The sequence below is a fragment of the Harpia harpyja genome, chromosome 5 (genome assembly GCF_026419915.1).
Source record: "Harpia harpyja isolate bHarHar1 chromosome 5, bHarHar1 primary haplotype, whole genome shotgun sequence".
In the NCBI taxonomy this organism is placed as follows: Eukaryota; Metazoa; Chordata; class Aves; order Accipitriformes; family Accipitridae; genus Harpia; species Harpia harpyja.
The window spans coordinates 40,244,006-40,270,570 of NC_068944.1; the positions used below are offsets into that span (position 1 = coordinate 40,244,006).

At 40.1% G+C, this 26,565-nt stretch overlaps 1 long non-coding RNA gene across 1 annotated transcript in view; it reads right to left on the minus strand.

The window, feature by feature from the left end:
• Positions 1–26,565, minus strand: part of LOC128142310 (uncharacterized) — a 217,631-nt gene that overhangs the window by 164,872 nt on the left and 26,194 nt on the right. The window contains exon 2 of the long non-coding RNA XR_008235344.1: positions 2,471–2,565. This is a non-coding gene — a long non-coding RNA (uncharacterized LOC128142310). The remainder of the gene's footprint in view (positions 1–2,470; positions 2,566–26,565) is intronic.

Here is a 26,565-nt window from a genome sequence, read left to right on the forward strand (position 1 = left end):
ATTATTGCCTTCAGTGAACACAAGTACATATACCAGAAGTCCTACAGATTTTTACATGTATTTTTAAGTATTGTTAACAAAACCAACAAAACAACAAAAACAACACCGGCATCTGCTAAAGTAAATAGATTGAGAGATATCGCTAAACCAGGCTGAACTCGGTTTCCTTCACTGTAGTATCTGCAGTAGAATCAATGGACTACAGAGGAGATTTCATCCCTTTCTACTGCAGCAAACCATGGCAGTGATAGATTAGACAGACTATTTTATCTTAAACATGATTTAGCCGTAGAGCTGTTGTCAGTATGTTGCATCGCTTCCTAAAATCTGCATTAGTGTCCCAGCACCCTATGAATTGCCTTATGTCTCCTCAGCTCCCACACCACCATGTGACCATCTTGCCAACAGAGAATAAAGTGGTACACCATTAATGTTTGAAAATTCCTTTGTAAACTTGGGATAAAAGCTGCCATATAAGGGCAAAGTAGCATTATTATTATTTCCTTGATGTCAATGTGAACTGTAATAGGGTTTTTTTTCAATTTGTTACTTAAAAGAGAAAGAAAAATTAGCCACTGCACTATTCTCCCTCTGTTTCCAAAGCCAGCAGAGGCCATCAAGGAATTTACAGCATTCTATTTCAGATATTTCTTAACCCCTTTTGCCCCAAAATATGGAACCAGGGTTAAACACGGTCAATGCCATTTCTACCTGGCATGGGCCTTGGAAACAAGGAGTTAATGCATGCTGTAGCAGCTATTGCTTTTACTGACAGCATATGTTCGTTATGAGATGAACAGTTTAAGCCAACCGAGTACACAGGAACATTAATAGCAAAGGAATGGCTATATTAACTTCAAAAAGCGTACGTTAATGCAATGTGAAATTGTACATTTTGTGAGGCTTTGAAGTTCATTTTTTCCAAGTAATTTGTGCACAAAAAGTCTTAGAAACTTTTCTGAAGCAAATAAATAAACAAATGCCTCCTCCTACTCCGACTTGTTCCTCTAATCTATTACCTAAAAGGATTATCCTCGTTTTTTCTCCCTCCAAAAGTCACAGCAGAGGAGGCTTAAATAAGTGAAAGTAAAAGCTATTAACACTGGTTTGCAACTTTATTGATAGCGCCGGTGGCAAAGCCACCTCCTGTCACTTGCTAGCGCAGACGGATGCGGAGAGTGCCCATGTCCTCGCCCGGCGGCAGGGAAACCCGGTGGTCAGCAAAGCCGTTTCCACAGCAACACCCGGTTATGTTACCCAGGCAACCGGGATCCTCAAAATCGGGTGGCAATTGGTGAGCAGAGTAGTTGGGGGACAGTAAAATCTATTTTCCTACTTTGCCAAAGTAGGAGCTGTGCTTGTGGCAGGCACAGGTGACGGCACGGCGTGGTGGGATGGAAGGGAAGAGGGGGCTGCAGCCCGGCTGCAGGAGGCAGCTGCTGCTCCTGACTCACAGCTACATGAGGCTTCTTCAGCCTCCCCATTTTGCTTAGCAGAGTGCTCAAAAAAATAACATTGTACATTTTTATTTACAGTTATTTTCTTCTTTTGCTAATTTCATAGTTGGTTACCACTCCTACATTTCTATTTTTAACACCACCTCCTACATATTTTGTGCCAACTTTTGGGAAACCCATGCTTTTTTAACTGCTGCATGAACAGCAGAGGACCAAACCTTTCCATCTGCATTCAGTTCTCAATTCGAACAACACACCACTGGAAGGTTTGTCCAAGGGACAGAAACCAAAATTCAGATTCAAATTATCCTTATCACAAAAATCTTTGCTTTAGGAGGAGGATCACAATAAGCTCATCCCTGGTATTTAGACAGATGTGGGGCCAGAATTTGATATGAATTCTTTAATACAGTGCCCTGTTGTTAATGGTGTTGATGCTGATTGTTTTATCAATACCTGGCTTGCTGTCATCTGAGGACATTAGGGAATGGGAGGCAAGGGGGGCAAACAATATTTTCCAGACTGAAATTCACTTCCCTGCCTGCCTTGACCACTATCTCCAGATTTGGGAAAATAATTATCTGAATATTGTCACTTCTAGGCTTTCTTGAACAGACTTATAAGGCTATGAAGAAGTTTTACTACTTCAAAGAGCATGTTGGCAGCTGGTCTTGTGCTTGGAGATGACAACAATTCAAATAGGCCAAGAATGACCTGTCTGAGGGTGAAAGTTGGTGTTTCCAGCAGTTCTCAGTAATGTGTTTTCATGGTGTGGAGGGACAACTCCAGACAAGACATAAAACCAAACACGTGACATGAACCAGCATCTCCAGCCACTAATCAGTGCCATCAGGCAAGATTCAAAATACTGCAGAAAATCGTGTGATTCTTGACACAGTCACAAAAAAAAATCCCAAAACTCATATTAGGCAAACAGGCTAACCTTAGCTTCTTTGGATATAAAAAATCACCCTGGTTTTCCAAGGTAGCTGGGCCCCAGTGTCCCACCGTACCTTCTCATGCCAGAGTAGTCAGTGTCCCCTCTGCCCTTGGAGGCTGTGAAAGAAGCTGCAGTCACACCAGGTCCACTTCTTTTTGCCAGTTGAAGCTAGAGAAAGAAAAGAATTAAGGTTATATCGGTGAAGATGTACTTTTTCTTTCTATTCTACAGGCATAGAAGACAGAAAAATAAAGACTTTGGGGTTACGCTCACATGTGCTAGGTGCTTCATGATGCCAGAAATTAGTGACCTTCGTGACTACTAACTAACATGTAGACCTGGGAGGAAATTATCCTAGGTCACAAGGAGTTTTAATCTTTTCCTTCCATAAAAGGCATTAGGAAGGTCAAAATTAGGCTTCTCCTGTGATTGGAAACTATGAGACCTGTTTCCTCTGCCCTCTTTTTAAAGATATGGCATATAGTTAAAGAAAAAGATAAACATCACCTATTTGGTCTATGTTTTAAAAAGCTATCCTATAGTGCCTACTTAGAATTGAGCAAACGCTGTTCACCTGTGTTCAGTCTCCTCCACCAGCCACTGCTGCAGAATGAATTTTTTCCTGCGCAAAATAAAAACGTTTAATGCTCACCTTACTTGATGCAAAATGTAAGAGAAAAAAAAAATCTCCTCTATCAGAATATTGTCCTACACTATCCAAAACTTAATTACCTTAAGCAAACTTATATAAGATGAAGAAAAAATTCAGTTAAAGTTTGTGAAATGTGTGTCTGGAAATTAACTATCAAGACAGGTTATGTATATATTAAATAACTTCTCAGCTCATGTGATCTTTTAAATAATCATAGAATTATAAAAAAATCACTGACTACTCAAAAAAAGAGAATTATTATAGCCACTATTATGCTTCTCAGTCTGTCCTACCCATCTATTGTACTTCAAGAGCCCCTGACATTGAAGCTCTTGAGCGTCTGTGAAAAGCTCTTGCAGGCATAGTGTACTCCTTCCTTCCTCCATGATGCATATGCATTGGCCCAAGTGTTGAAGGAGGTTCTAGGATTACACACATGGGAAATCCAAATCGTTAAACAGGGATAGCTTGCTGATATTTGGAGTGCAAGGGTCTTCAGGTTCTGTCTGGAAGTTTTGGGAGCATGAAGTGGGTCTGTATATTTGGGGTCAAAGGGACTAAACATCTAAAACATCAGGAGGGACAGAAGGGCCAGAGAAATGAAAAACTGTGATCTGTCTTAACATGATAAATTATCACACTAGCTTTTTCAGCACTTTAAGGCTAGGAAAATCAAGGCTGCCACTTTTTTCTACTTGCAAAAAGAAAAAAAAAAGAAAAAAACCCAAAACTACTGTGGCAAGGACAAGGTTTTTTTCTGAAACAGCTGGCTGACTCTCTGTCCTTTCAATGATTCAATGCACCTGGGCCAGAGGAAATATCTATCTGAATAATGTTGGTCTGTTCACATACAAAATGTACACTGTGTTTATAGTAGCACTCTCCTGGACTTCTGAAAACCCTATTGGAAACCACCCTGTTAACAAGGGCAGAGACTACCTGTGCTCGCTGAAATAGTCTGAGCTCAGGCTGCCTTTGAGAATGGTCTTTCTCAACTCTTTACACCATTCAGCACATATTGCTGCTCCAAGTAGGAATCTCAAAATAGGCAACACTGTAGAGTGGAGGAGTGCTGCTGTTCCTACATTGTTTTATAACCGAACAGCCAGCAAGTGCTATTAAATTCCCGGAGCGGAACCAGCACACATACAGAATTCACAAGGATACCTTAAGTCTTGTGGATGAAGCTGCAGGAGACACACGTATCACAGTGCCTAGGCAGCACAGGAAGATATTATACCCTGACCTTTTTTGAACCTTGTCCACTAGCTTTAGATAGGTCCTCTGCACTGCTCAATGCTGACATTGTAGGGTCCAGTAATCTAAGATAGCTGAAAGTATCCCATGAACTTGTACTGCCTCTGCCCAGCAGTCAGCCTGGCATCAGAGCAGGATTTACATGGAGGAAAGTTCCACTTCTCATGAAGAGAATTATTTATTGTTTTGTAGGCACTGGTTAAAAAGTCTGGCAATTCTTTGGACAAGAGCAGAACTGTGAGTTGAGCTATACCCTAGGAACATTTCATCATAAAGCTCTACCAAGTCATATAGCCACCTTTAAAAGTATTTTTTGGAGAATGAAAGGCTTAAAAGGCAGTGCCCATTGGCCCAGCACAAGTGATGCTGTGGGATGCTCCTAGACAGCAATGCTTTTACTGCTTTCTGTGAGATCATGTTAGTTGGCAAGGTAAACAACATGGAGAAAAAGGAATCAACATTTTGTAAGACAGGTTAAAGAGTTCTTTGCTCATTTACTAGCCCTGGTCCATCAAACATTTGAGAAACAAGCCCTGCCTTGCTAGAATGACTCTTGAAAACCTTCCTGTTTATCCTTTCTTCCCTTCTCTCAAAATGCTTTGTCCAGCTTTAAACCAAGCAGGCAGTCATCTTCACTCCTGTCTCAGCAAGGTCAAAATAATTGAATGTGCCTTGAAGACGGAAGGAAAGGCAGCCAAAGGAGCTAAAAGCAGCACACGCTGCAGCAATGAGGATTTCCTCCTCTACTCTTGGGGCTGTCTGAAGCAGTTTCCCAAATGCATGTGTGAATCAGACTTTTACCATTATGATTGCAATTGTTATCTTGGCATAGTCAAACATCCATGTTACTTTTCAGAGGAACTGCATAGGGTGCTTTGCAACATAATCTTGTTCAAGCTTGAAGGAGAGGGATTCATGTAACAGCACCAAGAGAACAGAGAGGAAAATATGTAATCTTGGGTCTAATCCAGCTGTGCTTAATACCTGCCCTTATCCTGCTTGCCAAAAGTGATAATGCTTGTTACTCTGTTTTCTATAGCTGGGCTAAAGGTTGCACTGGTAGTATTTAATATGATGATTCTAGTTTGGTTTTCTTAAAGCTTATCTTGCTCGCTTCCCCCAGCTTTCAAACTTTGTTACAGGTCAGGTGCCATGCAGCAGTTCCCAGAGCAACCCTCTGCTGTTGAGATAGCTTAAGATAGTTTCTTCCCTGTTGTCCTCTAGTCTGTCAGCAGTTGGCCCAACTTCATCATACTCTTTCCCTTACTGTTCTCAACACCAGCCCAAGTTGCTGCATAAAAAGGAGAGAGCTACATTCTGCTACAGTGTTCAGTTCAAAGTTACCGCGGTGGCCCTGAGTCTCTTACATTTCCACTCCTTTTGTTCTTTTCCAGCATTGTGCTTAAGGCCTGATTATGAGTGCTTGCAGATCTAGTGATTTTCATCTTAGCACACTGTCAGGTTAAATCACTGGCAATGTCCTCTCACCAGGAGTTTGCAGTTCAAGGACTGCCTTTGGTTCAGGCATTGCATGATTCAAATAAAAAATTCACATGCAAGTGTTTGGTACTGTAGTGACAAGGTGCTATTGCTGCCTGCATTTAGTGACCTTTTTTGTGAGTGTGAAGGACTTGCTGCCAGAGGTAGAACCGCACTGTGAAATACCGCAAGCACGGCATCCTCCCAGAGCTATGGTTCTGTGGACTTGTGTAGCAGAGCAACCCCGTGGTGCCATCTTTCTTTGTTCCTGGTCAATCCTGCACAACAGCCGGTCCTTCACTGGGATCTCAGTTTCTGCCTGACCAACGTTCCCCTGAGACCAGCCACAGAACCTAGGAATAATTTAGGCTGAAAAGGAGCTCTGAAGGACACCCAACGGGACCCTATGCTTGAGGCAGGTTCAATGAGATCAGGTTGTTCATGGTCTTTTCTAGCTGCGTTTTTAATGCCTCTGAGGATAGCAATTCCACCTTCCTGGACAACTTGCTGAAATTTATAACCACCCTCACAGTGAAAAAGATGGAAAAGCCACCCTCATATCTAACAGGACTTCCCCATGTCCCATCCTGCATCTGCTGCATCCTGTGCTACCACTGTGCACCTTCAGAGAGAGGCTGACTGCATCTTCTCTATCTCTCCCATGAGGCAGCTGTAGACAACAGTAAGATCCCTCCAAAGCCTTTTCATCTTAAGACTGAACAAACGCAGTTCTCTCAGCGTCTCCTCATACATGATGTGCTCCAGCCCACTGACCATCTTGGTGGCCTTCACTGGACACAGTCCAGCATACCATCTCCATCCACTTCTGAATGTTAAGAGCACAAAATCTCCAAAAAGCGTATAAGATCATTTCCTTTGCTTCCCTTTCACAATTTCTGAAGGGTTTGGAAGAAGCTGCACCTGATCGACTGCAGCAACCCACTGTAGGTTTTTTGTACCAGTTAAACAGCATTTTGCTGACTGAAGGGTGGGAACCGACATATGAAAAGAGAGACCAAAATATCTTTTAATTACAAATGTGAAGTACTGTCTAGGCATTGCAGACAAAACACAATTCAGACTAAATATTTTGTCATACGGTAGATAAAGGCAGGAAGAGGTAGCCTAATTATTTCCTTTGGTATTTTTTCCACAATTTCACATACTAACAGTGGTGCTGTAACTACCACTTGGGGACTTTAAATTGATTCTATAACGGAATCTGATTGGTGGCAGCACCTTGAAAATCATTAAAGAATTCTGCAATTTGTTAAAGAATTAAAAACAATCTTATTACTGAGAACAGAATACATTTTGACTCTGTAACTAGTATGTAATTCTTCTGAAAGGGGTATTACTTAGTGCCTAATGGGATTTTTAATTTTATTTTGTGCCAGACAGATACTTGAGTAATAAGACCTTGACTGAGCAACTGAGTAACCAAAAATCATTACTACCAGTGTGCACTGGATCCATACTGATCACCTACCTGCCAAAAAATAAAAAATCATTGACCTTGTTTAGCTATTTTTCTAGTTCTGTTTGCTGGGTACTTATGGGGAAGCAATAGTCCTTTGCAGTTCCTGGGGATTAAACACAGGTATTTTAATTTGACTTTTTTAGGTGTTGAAAAAAACATTTTCACTAGTGTAGCTCCAGCCAATTAAATGGAATAACTATAACAAGGAATTTTCCCCTTTGTTTTGAAAGGGGAAATTCTTTGGGGATTTGCTTCTTCCCTCTTTTTCCTTTGATTAGTAAATCAGCAAAGGGCTGTGTTTCGAACGGAGACACAGTAGGCACTTGTTCGGGAAGTACTACTTTACAATGCATTTTCCTGAGGGCAAACAGCATTCGTGGAAAGCACAGAGAACCAAGTTAGGTAAGCAAGGTGCGCTGCCTCTCCTACCGAAAGGGAGTCCTGTGTAAACAGGAATAAAGGAGACACAGAAAAGATATGTACCTTTTTCATAAGTTCTAACTGAAGTTGCATAAACGTAAGCACAATCAAACCTTCCACTCCCCTTGGCATCACTTTGTGGTTTATTTGTTTTCTGGTGTGCCCTATATCGTTGCCTTTTGTCTTTCAGAGATGTGAATTGTCAGTAGTTTCCTTAGCTGCAGTTACACTCCTAATATGGGAAAATCCTTCGTTGCATAGAAGGTCATTATGTAATAGATAACAAGGGCAGGGGGGTGTCTGCATCAACTGGTGGCATAATCCCCAAGGGAAAACAGACTTTAGTTGAACAATTAGAAAACTGGCTTGCTTTATGGTGTTTACACTGCTGCTTGCTAATGGATCACCATAAAGGAAGCAAAAGGACTCTTACACTATTGAGTATGCTATCATGGGAGTCTTCTGAGTGCGCCTTTTTTATTTGCTGCAGTCAGGTTAATGAGCTCACCAGCCCACTTGATGTCGAGGACTTTGTAACAAAGCAATCTCTCATTAAATGCTGCCTGGCACCACTCTCTTGAAGCAAAGGGACATTCAGATTATTGAATGCCTTTGTACTCCTCATTCCTACCAGGCTATGGCGTCCAGCAGTGGCATCAGTCCCGCACACTTACTGGCAGCCATCCAGTCATGCGCCTGCCCTCTTCAAACTGCATGGGCATTTGCCAATCTAAGCAGCACTAGTAGGCAAACAAGCATGGCACACGACTGCTTTGGCTGGTAGCCAGATGTGCAGCTGAACCATCTCACTTCCCAGCTACTGTACGGAGAAACACATTCTTTCCCCATTCTTTCCCATTCAGTTGATTTACATGGAGAAGTTTTGTTGCAATACAAAGGAATGTGCATTTATCTGCATTCTCTTTCTGCTTTAACACCTCTTTTTTAGTCTCAGTAGTGCAGGTCATGAATTCATCTGTGGCTTTATTTAAATACCTCCTGGCTGACAGTTTCTTCAATGAAATGACCCCAGAGTGTTATCAGCTAGCTAGCAGGTGTGTCTCTTTATTCAGAATCTTGCAGGCGACGGTGCATCCTGGGTAAAGAACAATCTATGCATGATCCAGCTCTTCCCTACATTACTCAGGAGATTTAATGGTTCACTGTCATGAAAGCGCTTACAAAGATTTTTTTTCTTTAAGTTGGCTTTCCACTGGGCTTTGTGCCCTGAGATATTTTGACACAAACATACAAAATGATAAAGAAGGAATTTTTATGAAAGGTTTCATCTCATTTAAAAAAAAAAATCAGCCTTAAACAGGCAATTGTTTTTGGTTGTAAGATACTGAACAGATATTTAATAGTAATGTGGCTGCTCTGTCTATAGCTCCACTAGTAAACAGCCTTGTAAAGCATCGTGTTTGCTGTGGTCCCTGTGTGTGTCTGTGCACACACAGGTACACCCTGTTCCTACACAGCCAGCCTCTAATGTTGAAGAAATCCTTAAAGTCTGGTTACTAGAGTGGCAAGGGAAAACCACACTGAATAAAAATAAATACCTTAAAGAATAAAGTCAAGGAGAAGATTACAGACAACAGAGGGAATCCCCTTGTCCTTGCAAGTGTTGTCATACAGTGTTTTAGGACACACTTTCTCAGACCTTTTCTTTACAGGGCTACTGCTTTGCCTGCCCTGCCAGGGAGGGAGAGGGAAAACACGGAGCCCAGCAGTATTTTCAAGGGTCTTGCACGTGAGTGAAGTTCAGGGTAGTCTGGGGAGTTGTTCCCTGGGGTGCTCCCCCTCTCTTCCCCAAACAAACACTAGGTATGATCTACCAGCAAATACTCGAACAGTGCTCACCCACACTATAAGTCGTTTTTTCCTCCTTCCAGCACTAGACTGAGAGGAGGTCCTACACCGATGACGTTTGTGTGCTCAGAAATAAAAGTGATAGACTGACCTTTCCTTTCTTGGGAAAGGATTCAGAAAAAGTAAAGTTCCTTGTCCGTCCGTCAGTAAAAAGACATAAAAGGACAATAAAGATGATGGGAATGAATTTTATCCTGACATGAAGTCAAATGGAGTTTTGCTGGAGCACAATCTGACTTTGGTTTTGCTCCTGCTTCCATTGAAATTAGCAAGCGAGCTCTTGTTGACTTAGTGAGCAGGTCTGTGATTCACAAATTTGGCTAATCCACTCATATTTTCAATATGAGATTTTGAAAAGGTCACAGAATGCAGAGTCAAGACTGTTGTCCCCAGAAGGGTTTGGCTTGAGATCAGGCAAAGATAATAACAGTTGTCCGGCTTTTCAGTATTCAATGCATACCAGCTATATTGACTAATAGGACAAGATGATGCTAGGCTTAGGAATGTAGAAAGGTCTTAATTATTTTCAGCCCTCTCTATTCTGCCTTTACCAAACAGGTGATTTTTTTAGTAGGAAGACCACTAACTTGATTCAGCACCCAAAATCCCAATTATATGTACTTTATTTCAAAGTGGAAGATATATGTTTAAAAAACAGCACTATTTAAAATGTGTTATGGAATTTAATGATAACGGGAAAAGGTGAACGTTATTGAAAAAAATATATTGCTGAAAAAATCAGCAAGTTATAAGGGTTCAACATCCATTTATATGCAAAAATAAATAAAATTATTTTAAAAGAGAATTCAGATTTTTAAATACAACCCGAGTAAATAATTTTAACTCTGTCGTCAGTTTTTGTTTGGGCTTTTTTTTTTTCCTATGGCAATACCTTGCCAGTAGTTGTTCTGGAAGTAGGATAAATTTTTTAACAAATGTCTGGGCAAAATTAAACTCCATCTTTCAATGGCTAGTTTTCTCTGCAACAAATTAAATTCAACAAGTTCTAAAGTTTCATTTCTTTTGTGTCTTCTAGCCTGTTTTATCTGTATTCCACTCAACCAATGGGTCCAATAGTACTTTGCCCACTCTGCAGAGAAGATAGATTGGATTTCTCTCATTCTGCCATTTTCCTTCTTCCTCTCCTCTCTCAAGTCAGAGCATCAATATTGACCATTCAAAAAGACTAAACATTAACCCTAGCAGAAATATTTCAATAAACAGCTGCAGCTTGGTTTTGGATCACGTGCACCCAGATACTCAAAATATATTTAAGAATATGACCCTTACTGGTCTCCATCCCTAGAACAGACTCTGAATTTTACTTTCAGGATCATTTATAGATCAGCTTCTGTATGGAACAAATGTATTTTAAAGTCCCATACATCAGTAATTTTACATACATTTTGCAATTCATTCACACTTCCATTGCTGAGGGACAGATGCATATTTTGAGGCCAGCATGAGTTATTATAGTCCTCTGCTCTAATCCCTCATACTACGCAGGCCGTAGTGTTTCACTTTGCAATACCCACTGCACCGCAATCAGCACTGCAGTCAGGAGCGAAAACCTGCTGGTCCCGTCTTCCCCACCTTCGAGGAACTGTCTGGTTTCTATTTCTAGTGCCATTAACTTTTCTGAAAAACAAGTACTTTCATCTTTTCTGTTGCCAAGCATTTTCAGCTCCCTGTTCAAATCAACAAGGGTGAGGACAGTTGCGGCTTAATCCTGTGTGAGGCTGAGCTTGTGGTCAGGAGTGCTGAAGAGCTGAGCGAGGCTCATGGGCTGTGCGAGACTCTCCCCTTCCCTGATGCCCACTCGTTTCCCACTGGGAATGCGACCCAGGGATGGCAAAGGCACAGTAAGCAACAGGAACTCGCCATGATGGCTACCTGCAGATGGAGTCTGCAGAGGACATGCTTTACTCTGCCTGGACCGGTTGTTATCTCTTATGTTTACAAGTTTATTTTCCTCTTCTTTTTCCAAAATAATTGCCACAGTCTCCAAAACGTCATAAAACTTGCAGAATGCACATTTTTATCTGGACGGTTTCAATACTTTGGTTTGTGTTTTGCAGCTTTTTAATGCTCCTGTTTCCAGAAAAAAATACTATCGAGCAAGAGGTTATTTACAGACCAGGCAGGTGATGTTTTTCTTTCATCAGCTATCTTAGGGGGTTAATTAAGAAATAGAGTGGCAAAATTGGAATCAAGGAAAAATAGGAAGTGTGCTTATTAACAACGCTTTTGTTTGCTTTTCTGATTGCTTCCTTCAAATACTTTGTCTCCGCTATTACAACCAACAAGAGCCCTGGTGTAACTCTGACTCCAGTGCATGGTGTGTTTAATTCAGGGGGGCACCTGGGACCCTGGCATGTGGGGGTTTCTGCAGGTAGGGGTGATACTGAGCTCAGCAAACATGCCGCATCAGCATAATGCCAGGCCTGCACGTCTCGTGTGGCAACGCCAACCCTCTCTTCCCTCTATCCCTTACTCTTATCTGATCACTTTTTAACAGCTAGAGAAGTGAGGAAGGACGAATTAAAATACCCATCGCAGGACAATCCTGAATGCAGCCATGTATACCATTCACAATTTTTGGTTATTCAGGGTCAAGCTCCACATACTAGCAGGAAGAATTTGCAGCGCAATATTAGTAGGGTAAAAAAAAAAAAGAAAAAAACAGCCTGTCTCGTCTGTTGACGATCAGAAGATTGGCTGGCTAAATTCTCCAAAAGCAGCCTTCAATTTTTTATCTAGCTATTTATAGAAAACTGCAGAAACAGCTGAGCTGAGTGAAGTGATGTCACTTTTGCTGGGAGGACGGCTTGCTCCGCGGCGTGTGCCGGGGCGGCAGAGCCCGCTGGAGGCTGGGGCCGCAGCCCCACGGTGCGAGGAGCTGTAAACATGGGCATTTTTCAGCTCCGCTGATCAATACGGCATTGATGGCTCTCGGCCGACCTTCAACCCCTCCAGAATAGCAATGGGCCGGCGCTGCATCTTGCAGTCTGCAAGGGCTGCCGCATGTTAGCTACCAATTTTACAATCGATCAAAAGTCATCTTTGTCAATAAAGCTCGAGATTTCAAGCAACGGCAAGCAATTTTTGAAAGGTCAGGGCTGGGGTTTTATTTGCGCGACCTCTGCTTTCAAGCAGTAGCACAGTCCCTTATACCCATTAACAGTAGTAAGAAAATTTAAGGGTTTTTTTTTTTTTCCCCCCTCTTCCATGTATTTTTAGTAAGCCTTTGGGCATTTTCCTTGTCCCTAAAAGAATACGGTTGCGTGGCAACGTCCCCGGTTGCCATGGAGACTCGGTGTGTAAGCAGCTGCCGCAATCAGCATTAACTCCGGGCTCGCAGGTTTGTCATTCCAATGCATAGGGAGGGGGAGACAAATAGGACAGCAGCGCATTGCCGTAAAAGGGAAGTCACCTAGATAATGTCACTCACAAACATATGTTCCACAATTATTCTTTCCACTGTTTTATTGCCGCAATTATAGCTAAACTAAGATTACAAAATTATATGGTTTTAATTTGCCTCCATCGACTATGTTTCACTTCCATTAAAATTAAGTCTAAACCCATTTAAGTAGCAAACTGTTGGCTTTGCAGGGGATGGGGGATTTTGGTTTACCGGTGGGTATTTCGAGGACTAGGTAAAAATAATACCTCTAGGAATCTTAATGTCTAGCCAAAATGAGGCACAGTCCCAGGCACTGGAGTTTTATCCGCCTTTCTCTTTCGTGCTGCATTGAACCCACAGCACGGCCACAGCCAGCGATGCTGGCCGCGACTGTCCTCCTCCTCTTCCTCTCCCTGGCACCCCTCTCCTCCAAAAAATATTTGGAAATGTTATTCAGCCACCTGAAAGCTTCGCGCTGGGCTCAGCCCACCGGGTGCCACAGCAGCCTCCGACACGTTGTGCGATCCCTCCGTTTGAAGACCCCTGCAATAAACAGGCGCAATGGGGTTGACTTCAAAATGAAGTAACGCAGCATTAACCCTGAATTTCCTTACATTGGCAGTCTTCAGACAATCCTTTAATGTTATTTGAACATATTTTATTATCTTTTTTTTAGAAGAAGTTTCATTTTGCTCTCTTGCTGCCTGACTGCTCCTGATCGTATTAAAAACAAAAAGTAAAACACATTAGAAAGTGTGTGGCAGGTGATGAAATGCACCTCCGCAGCTATTCTGCAAAAACCTACAGTTAGTGGTAGTAAGGGACTTTAGTTTGGATTTTTTAATGTATAGGTGGAAGCATTTAGTCAGTGTTAAATACACACATTTGCACAGCTGTGCTGGTTCAGTTGTGTATGCGAGAATCTATTCACGATTTAAAATATTAGGCCACAGAGTGATGCTGACTCCCTCAGAAACAATTCCACATTATGGGAAAAAGTGGTGTAAATGAGTGTATAAACATAAACCTGATGTTCAGATCCATATGATTTATTTACCAGCCTTTTCAAACAACCAGGTTTTGACCCTGTTAAATCCTTCCTTTATATAAGGGCATTTATTACTGTGGATTTGCATAATTAAAATATACATGCCCAGTCACCAGTGTTATAACCTATATTTACTCAGATTCTTATTAAGACTTGCATGAGAAATCCAGCTCTTTTAGATATCATTTTAATTAAAAGATAAACATAGCATGGTAGCTTTTTCTTAAGGAATCTACTATCAATACCAAGTTGCAGCTGAAAATACATTTTCATTTTTCACTCCTACAGAAATGGCTGAACATGTATCTTTTGAGATTTGCGGGGTAAAAAACATGCTCCTTAGAAAAGACCTTGCATGCCACCATTTAGATAGAAGCTTCTTTCTGTGGTCAAGTTACAGTCTATAAACCCCTGAAAATAGGGGTTTATAATGAAAATATGGCTAGACCCTTCACTACAAAAATGCTAGCAGGTGCTGTTATAATATACAAATCCAGATAGCATACAGTGACCTATTTTCAAAACCAGGCCAGGCAAAATGACATCAAGAAATTGAATTCCTTGCCCTTACTTTAATAGTGTCTTGTCATGCAATCTTCAAATCAGGACGGGTGATCATTGCAAAACAATCCCTAACCCGAGGGACAACAAGAATGTTCTCAGCACTAATACCTCGGGCCCATCACACTGCTTACAATAATTGGCTGATTACAGAGGGCAGGTATAGACCATTCAAATCAAAAATATCCTTGGACAAGGGGGGATTTTGCCCTTTTTAAAGTTAGAGGCCAAAATAAACCTTAAAACTATATTCTGCCCTATTTTGTTGTGTCATCAAAAATAGCTGGCAACTGGAACAACAAACTGCGCTGCTAAAAATACGCTGGTAGTTATGCAGGGATATTTAAAATAGATTAGCATATGGATTAACTCAAATTCAAAACTGGCTTTAACCCTTCGATGACCACAGTCCTGTCTTCAAATAGTGCAGCTCTGCAGCAGTGAGGACAAACTTAGCTCCTGAGGCTCAAAAAAGGTTTGTCCGGTAAAGCAAGCATGGACGCTGCTGTTTCCACTTACAGTGGGGACCCAAAGGTATCTAAACAAATTTAGGCAGATCGAGTAGTTTAGGAATTCTCTTACCGTATTGTCAAGGGGAGGGGGTTCAACAAAGCCCATTTCAGAAGGCCTTAATCAGGTGGGAAATTTAATTTGTTGCTGAATGTATATTCAGAAGCTATAGAAAAAGGCCCTGGAAATGACTGTAAGGGAAATATGTAACACTGCAACTCTGTATGGCTGTACTAAATCTAACAGCCAGAAGCAAGCAAAATATTTGCAAGGCAACATAGAAAGACTCAAAATTGAAGGAACTGCATTATGTAATGGCAAATAAGTTTTGTTAAAGTAAATACATTTTTGAGCAACAAACAACAACTGTTTTCCTGCTGAAAATGGTTTCTTTTTATCAAAATAATTCAATTCTCTAAAATAAATTACCTTTGCAGCAGGCATTCAATATTCATACTTTATTGCGTGTCATCTGCAAAATCTGGTATTTTGTTGAATTTGTTGAGAATTCATTATTTAAGCAAGGTCAGAAATCATGTGAAATGAATAGCATATCTCCCAAGAAAAGTAGTCCCAAATTTAAAATGTCAGTTTTGCAAAATTCTTCTTCTAATCTCATTTTTTGCCAATTACAAGATAGTTATTTCTGATTTAAATAACTGCAATGTTCAAAATAAAGCATTTTTCAAAGTTTTCTGTTCTAGCAACACACAACCATTTCCACTACATCGATCAACACATTTTCCCCACAGTGGCCTTATTTTAATCACCACAGACCAAAGCCAAAGTTTTGCTGTTTGCTTTTGTTTATTTATTTTTAAATATGGATTCCCCTAATTTATTGACTTAATTTTTTTAAAGTGCTGGGCTTTTATATCTCATTTTGTGGGAGAAGTCTGTTGTTTACTGAAGTGCAGAATGTTAGGTGTTTGAATGCTTTGACCAATATGCTTGCATTAAAACTGCTGCAGCGGTAACAAGGCTTTTGGGGTTTGTTTTTACGCAAAATGCACTTTCATATATAGGACACAATCACTTATTCTCATCTTTTCAAATAACATCTTTTGAAATAAAAATTTAATAAGTAGCTACGCTAAGGCTAAAAAAATCATTTCGTAACATGAGACCCACAAGCAACATTGCTTGGAAAATATGCTGTGCACAATGGCAAATATCTTGGAGTGAAGTGGCCACTGGAAAAGCCTTCCCAAATACCTGGGATTCCTCCCCAGATTGGGCAAGGGAAGTCCTGCAAATGGTTCTAAAGGGGAAGCTGGATTCCGTTCTGGGAGGTGGAAAGGGGAATGTGCCACAGCCAAAGGAAGAAAGGCTGAAGGACATTCCCCAGTGTGCGCCTCCTTTCTGCTAATGTGTGCCTTACAAAACCAGAAAGAGTGCAATCTGAGGCAAAATGCTGCTACAAAAAGCAATCGTTAGGCAAGCAGAGGACTATCTACAACTCTCTACCAACAGCTCCTGCTGACATGTCATCCTGCGGACAGTCAAAGAGGGAGAAAAGTTACTGCCAGAGCTAGTGGGCAACTGCCTTTGCAAACACAGGGATGAAAAACCTTGTTTCTACAGGAACATAGCTAACAACACGCAGGATTTTTGCTCCTGCACAGAAACACGCCAGGCAAAAATCCCTTCTGGAACAAGTACTTTCCTGAGGTGAAATGCACCTCAAAAGCACAGGGAAGAGTAGCGTTTCAAAAGCCTAATGTTGATGGCAGAACCTAGGTAATACTGACCTATACAAAGACACAAGAAGAAAAGGTGTAAGTATGGCATCCAGTAGCACTGAACCTGCCTCTTAGGATGCTCCGTGAACTGAGGTTACCCCTCAAACTACTTAAAACAGGGGAGTGAATTGCCTGAAGAGTTAGCATGTAGATGTTGCATCAAGATGCTAACATAGGGGCGGAAAAAAAAAAAGTAAAATTAAAGAATACCTTTCTGGCAAAGAATTTTAATAGTTATCATTTGTTCCCTAGGCTTCAATTTAAATGTATTTTATATTCTAGTATGTATCCTTTAAAAAAAGGTTTCTGTTCTCTAATGAAGCTTTTGGTCCATTTGGAAAGGAGAAAGCTCATAGATGTTATGGATTTCATTCTAAGTCAGTTAATAAAATCTCCTTTCTGCAATATCATTTTGGCATAATCAGACAACCTTGTATTGCTATTATCAGATGAACCTGCTCCAATACAAGGTTTTTATTACCTGTACATAAGGTTTCAGGGAAAATATTTTGAGAGAGACAATGATTGTTTAAATAAATGTGAAACATAAAACATCTGAATGTTGCTTCATGTAAAAGTCACTGGTATAAAAGATTATAATTAAAAAAATATATCTTCTCCTTACATAGCAAGAGCTGTAACATTCTGACATTCTGAGGGCAGAATTCATATTTTCTGCTTTTAAAAATCAAATGAAAACCACAGGAGTTTGTTCTCCAGTTATAAACCTGTGAAGCTTTTTGCATTGTGCAGATGCATATCTATATATGTATAGGCACACATGTACGCATGCATGCACACACACACACACACTGGAAAGATGCTTTTGTCTCGAGGGCCATATCTGCTCTTCAGAGATCATAAGATGCTTAGTTAATAAGAGGAATATACAGAACAGTTATAATATTTAAAACAACCATTTTCCATTTAAATATGTTTGATGCAACTGATGGCCATTAGGAATAAAGAAAATATGGGGTTTTATAATTCAACTAATAACTTGAGTAAAACATATCACATTTTTGGTTAATTCTCTCCCTTTCTCCTCAGAAAAAAGAGTATGCAGCTGGTGCTGAAATATCCACCAAATCCTATGCTGTACTTAACATGGCTGTTAGCAGATTAAATCATAAATACACACACAAAGTGATTAAAAACTAACATTTAGTATCTTTTCTTCTTTTTCCTTTCTATGGAGTCTCCCTTTTTTTTACTTGTTCATTTTTTTCTAGTTTTTGGAAGCAGTTATGATAATATTCTCTTTTATGCTTTTATTGTATTTTTAGAATCTACTCTCCATTATCAAAGATGCTACCAAGGGAAGACACTTTACGGAGATTATTAGATTTTGAGAGTAGTCCAACATTGTTCAGAGCTAATAAAACAACAGGACAACTGCAACAGCAACAATACTTGGGCTTCATGTGAAAATGGTTTTTAGTCTGTGCCCTAAGCCACACCAGTCATTAATTTAGTAATAAAGATTACATTTCAACATTGCCATGTAGTAAAGAAAAAATTATTAAGAAAGGTTGCAAACCTCTTGCAAGGGCAGGAAAAAAATCACAGTTCCAGTTCAAGCTTATTTTTCAGCGCTACCCTGTTAAAATGTGTACATGTGTTATCACAGCACCTTTGTAAATTACTGCACAAATATCTTACACAGATGCTAATATGCTGGAGACAAATATTATATGCATTTCTATAAATGGGCAAGTGAGAGATACGGGTGCTGATGTTCAGAAATGTCAACACCAGAGAAGCTTTTCAAGTGCTGAACCTCTCTCACAAAACCCATCAGAAACAGATTATTCTGTACCCATTTTACAGGTAGGTAGAGTAAGGTGGGGCATGGTTTGCCTTAACCAAGGGTGAATCAGCAAGTGAGCTGTGGAGGTGTCGTGGTTTAACCCCAGCCAGCAACTAAACACCACGCAGCCGCTCACTCACTCCCCCCCACCCAGTGGGATGGGGGAGAAAATCAGGAAAAGAAGCAAAACCCGTGGGTTGAGATAAGAACGGTTTAATAGAACAGAAAAGAAGAAACTAATAATGATAATGATAACACTAATAAAATGACAACAGCAATAATGAAAGGATTGGAATGTACAAATGATGCGCAGTGCAATTGCTCACCACCTGCCGACCGACACCCCGCCAGTCCCCGAGCGGCAAATCCCTGCCCCCCCTTCCCCGTTCCTATACTAGATGGGACGTCACATGGTATGGAATACACCGTTGGCCAGTTTGGGTCAGGTGCCCTGGCTGTGTCCTGTGCCAACTTCTTGTGCCCCTCCAGCTTTCTCACTGGCTGGGCATGAGAAGCTGAAAAATCCTTGACATTAGTCTAAACACTACTGAGCAACAACTGAAAACATTAGTGTTATCAACATTCTTCACATACTGAACTCAAAACACAGCACTGTACCAGCTACTAGGAAGACAGTTAACTCTATCCCAGCTGAAACCAGGACAGGAGGTGGACCCACGAAGCGGTGCTTCACCACTGGGAGGGTGAGACCCTGTCCCTCTGCACGGGGGGAACACCCAGAGATGGACATCACCAGTGATGGGGATCATTCCCTCCCTCCCCAGGAGGCAATCATTCCCTCCACCTTTGTCAAGCAACAAACAGCTTGCTCCAAGTAAGGCTGGAAAACTGGTACCTGTCAGTGTTGAGCCCACAGCTACTCCAAGCTGCTCGGGCCGTTCTGACAATTTGGATTTGAGTTATGGTCATTGTTGCCCCTTGGAATTTCATAAATGACTGCAGAAGCCTTCCGTGTTCATGTGCAGTGTCCTTAGTAAGTAGCCTAGGCAAATTAAGGCAGATGAATAGAGGGGTGATACTGACCCAAATGTATCCCTATTTTTGTACTTTTTTATGGGAGAAGCTTAATCACATTGAAAGCTGCTTTTGTAGGCTTTCATAGGAAATGCCTTTTAACAAAAAGGGGAGGGGGATATTCACAGAGCGATGGCAAGAACAGAAACTGGAGGTTTGAAAGACCCACCAGGAGAGGGAATTCAGCCCACTTATATTAAATCAGCTGTTATTTTTCTCTCCTCCCCCTCCCCCCAAGTATTGGGTACCCAAAAAGAAAATGATGTGAATCCATTTTCAGTACTGATTCCTTTTAATCCTGCAGATCAAAACCATCCTACAGTTTCCAAATGCTTTTTCATTCTAAGGGTAAAACATTTCACAGGAAGATGTGAGGGGTAAGTCTTTCCAATCACAGATTTTAAACTCAGTTGCTAGCAAAATATAATGAACTTTAAAAAAACATAAAGGGCCTAAATCCTGAAGACAATGGGGGTTTTGCCATTAATACCTAAAGCAGCGGGATTGTGCACAGAGTAATCAATTGCCCAACAAGGCCCTAGGAATATAATCAAGGAAGGAGGCTACAGGAACATACAATATTTCACATTTAATAAATGGTCTTTTGAGATTATAGCCATATAGAGTAGCAATAGAGAGAAAGACTATAACGCTAAAGTAGGGATTATATATGTCTGTCTGTCTGTCTGTCTGTCTGTCTGTGGCATGGAATTTTAAGCAATCATTTTCATATAACCTGTCAATAATAAGCATGCTTTGGCTGTTTCACGGTTTGTTTCAGTTTAAATCCTTATTCCTTAAAAGCATAGTAAAGATTATTCTATCTTCAAGGGGGCGGAGGGTGGGGGAGAAGGAGGCAGTGATGTGTCTTTGATAGGCTAATCAGACTGGCTCCTAACAATACCTGTCTTGTGAAAGCTAAGGAATTACGATAAAATATTTTAAGTACATCTTTGCTGTCAAATACCATAGTCTTCCAGTATTTATTTTACTAACAGTGTTATTTACAGCAATTTTAGTAAAATAAAATTTGACCAGTTTCATTGTTGCATGTTAATCAAGTTTTAGCCTTAAAATAATGCTGAAATCTGTTCCTTAATAAGCAGAAAAACTTCCAAATGGCAAATATGTAAGCATATTCTCTTTCCCTTCCAAGTTAAGTATGCAACTACAATCTCTTTATAATTACAATAGTCAAAGGATTGGGTGGTCAGGCAAATCATACTGGAAGTGATGACTGAAAGAGAAAGAGCTGATTTTGGTTGGGTTCTTCCCACCACCTCCACTGATTTTTTGGTCAAATTCTTCCTTCTCTTCTCTTTCCCCTTCCTTCCCCCCTAAAAATCCCCAAACCCTCTACTTCTCTACTGTCACTCATTCCATCTTTAACTCAAAACCAGATTCGGATTGCTCCCTCAACCTGGCCTCTGGGTGGATCCGCACAAGATGCTAGGCACAATACGTTCGTGTAAAAATTAGGGAGACTGTTCCTACTTTTTATACCACTCTAGCACAATGTCTTAGGCTCTTAATCACAACCTGTATCCCCTTTTCATTTTTAACCCAGTAGCCCACTCATATTTCAGTTCAGTTCAAGAAATAAAGTGATTGTTTCACCATTCTTGATCACAACAAATTATAATCATTAATGCTCAGCTTTGATTTTATTCTCATAAAGTACCTTATCAGTGGGCTGCAGCTGCTTTCTGGAATTCAGAGAAAATACCAGTTATTAATTATAGTATCATATATCACCCATATATATGATCATATGTGTATATATCTGTCTGCCTAGATTACAGTAATGTGCTGGTTCTCTGAGCCTATGGGGAGGGGAGAAATGTACATGGGAAGGGGGAAAATTATGAATCTTATTTGAATACAGTTCCGATTAGCATAGAAACTATGTTGAGCTCCTTCTACTACCTTTATAAAATTAAGATCTTGTGTTTTGGTTGCCTTTTCTACTTTTGCCTTTTCCTGCCAAATAACAAATAACTTGAATGAGGACTGATTCTCAAACAACTTTTTTCAAAACAGAAAGGTTGCAGTTATGCTTTCCAGTATCCCACACATACACATTAGGTAGCTTTCTCCCCTGGAGTGCCAGAAAAAAACCCATGCATTCCTTCTTGCTACAAATCTGTAAATCTGAAAAGAGGAGGCCACATGAATAGGAAAGCTCTTTATAGAATAAAAAGCATGGGGTGTTATTAAGTAGGACTGTAAGCCCCATTCTATTCATAGTAATTAAAGGATCAGATCAGGTTAATGTGAGGACCTAGGTCAATAAAGTACTGTAGGTTCACCCTTTTTAATCCTTCTCAATCCTATAGGCTCAGTTTCTGACTGCTCTGTTTGACACACAGAACTGTTATAGGTGGCAAAGATGTGCAGTGAATTGTTGAGAAAAGGTGAGATTTACATCAATCGCACCACGCATTTTTGAGCACAAGTGTCAGGAGGTGCTTGGGGGTGAGGCAGATGGCAAACTTTAGTGCTACACCTTTTTCACTGTACCAGCTGGTAAAATAACTATGTGAAAAAGTTCAGAGAATATGTTGAAGTTGAAGAGTAAATACATAATGCTCTAGACATTTCAAAAATAGTTTTCTATCAACTTTTTCATTGTTTTATGTGTGCATTTCCACACTTCAAAATCCCCTCCCCATTTGTCACCCCCATCAGTGGGTGCCTATGGCAGGACATGCCTGTGTCCGAGCGCTGGGGCCACCAAGAGCCTGTGTTTTGGAGCAGAAGTGTCCAGTCCAGGGCAAGCAGTGCTCCTGCCTCCGCACTGCCCACCATGGTGGAGGAACCGACGTGGTTTCACTGGGCGAGGGAAGCAATTTTGGTGGCGAGTATGCAACCTAGCTGCAATGAAGTTCAGCTGGAGACATGAGGATAGTTCTGTCCTCCCTAGGTGTAGCTCTTGAAGAAATCATCTGGCCCAGGGCAGCCAGCCAGCATAAATATCGGTTTTGAAGTAATCTGGAGGATTCCCAGCCCCACACAAGCATGTGTCAATCACGCCGGTCAGTTGCCCCACAAAGCACCAGGTGGACTTTGCAACATACTGGAGATTAAGCTGATGGCTCTATCTGTAGGTTCAATCCTGCATAACAAACACGCACCAAACTCCTCTTTGCAAAACCCCACTACCTTTCAGGTCCACGGTAAAATCCCTACTGGCTTCTGTCAAGGTAGGGCTTTGCCATCTCTTGCTGGTTTTCTGACCAGCGTTTTGATCCAGATTTCTCCTGTTAATCAACGGGTAGTGCTGTCCATAAGGCATAAATCTCATCACTTTTTTCCCTCTCCTCTGATCCTACAAAGCCCTCATTATCTAAGGTATGAAATCAGTGAGGAATTGTGCTTTACAAATCACTTGGCCTAACAAAGAGGTGCCTCCTGACATTACACTTAGAGTCATGGCTGGTTACCGAGTGAAAAGAAAGACTCCTCTCACAAACACGGATGTTTTTTTGCCAGAGGACTACTCTGCTTATGTTTACCTCCTAGCATATACTCAGATATTATTTTTTCCTTCTACAAAATGATCAAACCATTGTATTTTACATAAATAATAAAAAAACAATATGACAATATCTTACTTTCTTTCATATTCCAGTAGGTTTTGTATAGGTATAGAAATTATTAAAAATACGTATACTGCCACTTTCATAGAAAGGCACTATAGTAAGGTTTTACTGAAATCTCTCCAAAGCCTACAGAACTTAACAAGAAAACCCATGTTCATTAGGTCTTTTAAATCTTCCCCTAAAATACACCTATTCTGAATTATAAGATGAATATGTGCACATTCACATATGGTATCCTACGCCCTATATATTGTTTATTATAAATACCTATAAAATGGCTCAAAACAAATGGAAAGATTATTTTTTCTGTTAATTTCCATAAGTTTCGGAGTAATTTCTGTGTAACTATTGATGTCACCTCCATTAGCTTTTAATGGAACATCTCCATGAATGTTAGAACATTGGGAATTTAAATGACCTGCTGTATGGTCCCAAAAATAATAGGTAAATTGAAACCCCAGAATTTTAAGAATTCTATTTTAATACAAAATCTTGTATTTTCTGTTCACATGGGATAAATTAGTGCAAGAGAAAGTTACACCTCTGGAGGAAAAAATACCACAATGCACATTTGCCCTCTGCATTTTCTCCTTTCCCTATCTCTGTGAGCAGTTTATTAGACATTTTTAAAGACAAAAAAAAAAACCCAACCAACACTTTGGTAGGGAAAAGATTGATTCCTTTAAAGACCAAGGCAGAAAAGAGAGGAGGGAGAATCCATTATGAAAGCAGAGGTCATCCCAAGAAACTGAGAAAAATAAAAAAATAAATAAAAAGAGAAAGCACCAAAAATGTTAGTATTTGAATGATGTGAACTCTGGTAAACGCCAGCATGCAATATGGCAAAAACGAATCAATCAGTTCAGCTTAGTTCAGCCTCTGCAACTGGCCATCTGGCGCGAAATCAACCAAATGTAGCCCTGCATATTCATCTTCATTTTCACAAATACTCAAGAGAATGTCATTCTAGGGCAAAATAAAATTAAATCACCATAATTTTTAAGACATCTTTTCCTCTCATGCTCTCTGGAGATTAGCGTGTTTATGTGAGACTACTCACTGCTATGGGGTTAGCAGGTAATTTCTAAAGGGTGCTATCTCTCTTATATTTAAAATCACATTTCACACGTTCGGAACACTTAAGCATAGATTTTGCAGTAAACATTCCCAAGCAAAGATTGCATGGGAAGTTATTGTGGCTACGTGGACAGATTTTTCCCGAAGGGTCACTAGAGAGGCATTCTGCATTTACCTTCCACAGCATCCCCGCGACACACCTGTGTGACGTACTGACGTTGTGGGACTGTGCTAGATAGATCTAAGAGGAAGTCTGGGCACTTAATCCTTAAAGCAGATAACAAAAAGGGACAGAAGATGCCTGAAGAGTGAGGCCAGAACTGAATATCAGCTGTGATTAAGACTGTTACTGATTTGGTACACTTTTTGTCTATACAAATCACAGTGATGAATGCAGGGTAGAATAGAAATCAATATGAAAAAGAACAGGAGAGAGAAAATGAGAATGGGCAATGGAGGGAGCATGCATGTGTTGCCATCATGTTAAAGTTAGAAGCTACACTATGCATAATTCTTTATTTAAGGAAATCCAAACAATTGTTGTTCATGATAGATTATTTGGGGCTTTATCTTTTACGTGCTTGAATTAAACTTTAATCACACTCCATCTAGAAGCCTTAGCCATAAGTTTATTTACTTATTTGATTGGGTTAGATGCTCCCAGAGTTGGGTTAGTTGGTTTGCTTCGGGTTAGGGGTGGGACAGAGGAGTCTGATTTGGGTTTAAGGTTGGTTGTTGCATTTTTGCTTTCTTGCAGCTTTTAAAGTTTATTAGATTTTAAAAGATTGAGCAAAAGTTACCTAAAGTTTGGCTAACGAATCATTCCACCAGCATATCTTCTGATGTTGATATTTTCTTTGCTAAGTATTATCTTATCACAAAAAAAAGAAGTCTTAAGGTGTTTCTGCTGATACCATCTATTTGCTCCTGTCCTAGAGCTGTCCCACTTCATTTGATAAGGGATAAACAAATGCCTGGCCTCATTTGAATAAATATGTTAAGCAAATGTTAAACAAGATGCATGAAAAGGCAGTAAATACATTACAACTTCAGGCTGCTAGGACACTCTAGCTCAACGTGGAAACATGTTTCCACTCAGACAGGGAACATGAAACAACTAAGGCCAGTTAATCTACTTCTATCTATCTGTCTTAAGGATTTAAACTAAAGCCCGTCACCATAGTAGACAGAAATCCTTCCTCATCTATTTACTTATGGTATATACAAAACTGTTAACTCTAAAAATGCCTCCTGTAAAACCTAGATATAGTATACACAATGAAATGTAGTTTTACTGACTGGATTTTTCTTCTGAATATTTAAAAAATTGCTTTTATTTTGTTCTGTGGTTTTCAAATTGGTTTTGTTTCTTAACTAGAAAAGGCCAGAATTACATTTATTCTTTTCACTTTTGAAACCTTGTTTATATTTAATCAACTGAAATAGGTTTCAGGCACCATGCAACAATAATTTTATTTCATTTTCACATCTGTCTGAACTTTTATAACCACAAAACAATCATGGGTTGAACAGAGTATACAGCACACACAAAACCCCAAAACCAAAAAAAACCAAACCCACAAAACCAACCAAACCCACACACGCACCCCTAAAAGAAATTCTTGGCAAACATAACTTAAGAATCTCTTCCAGTCCTCATTTCTATTCAGATATCACTGTACTCACGAAAATTGTTACAGTTCTACTTAAGATCGTTTATTTTAATATGTCACCAAAAAAGAAGTATTTACAAGAAATAAAGTAAGCTGTTACAAAATATTTTATATTCGTTCTTCCATTTTTGCACATCATCATTTTGCTGTTTACATATTGGTATATTAGCAAGATGACAGCTATGTTTTTAGAGTAAAAACAGCCATTTATAAAGCATGCCACGTAGGATTCAGAATGCCTAATTCTGAAACTGCCTTTGCCAACTATGTGACACAAAATTTTTGTTTTATCTTCAGGCATGGAGAGGTTTGAAGTAAATATTTTGTGCTGTTCAGAGGAAAGGCTGAGGCATCACTTCATAACTTCACGGACAGCCCTTACACAAACAGTCCTGACGACTTACCTAACTGGCTACAGCAATGGCTTCAGCAGCTATAAACTACAAGACCAATCTCATCTTGAGTATCTCAGATCTGACCTTCTACGAGAGAGACAGCCTTCTGCGAAGGATAACTTCTCTTACTAGCTTTTACTTGCTCAATACTT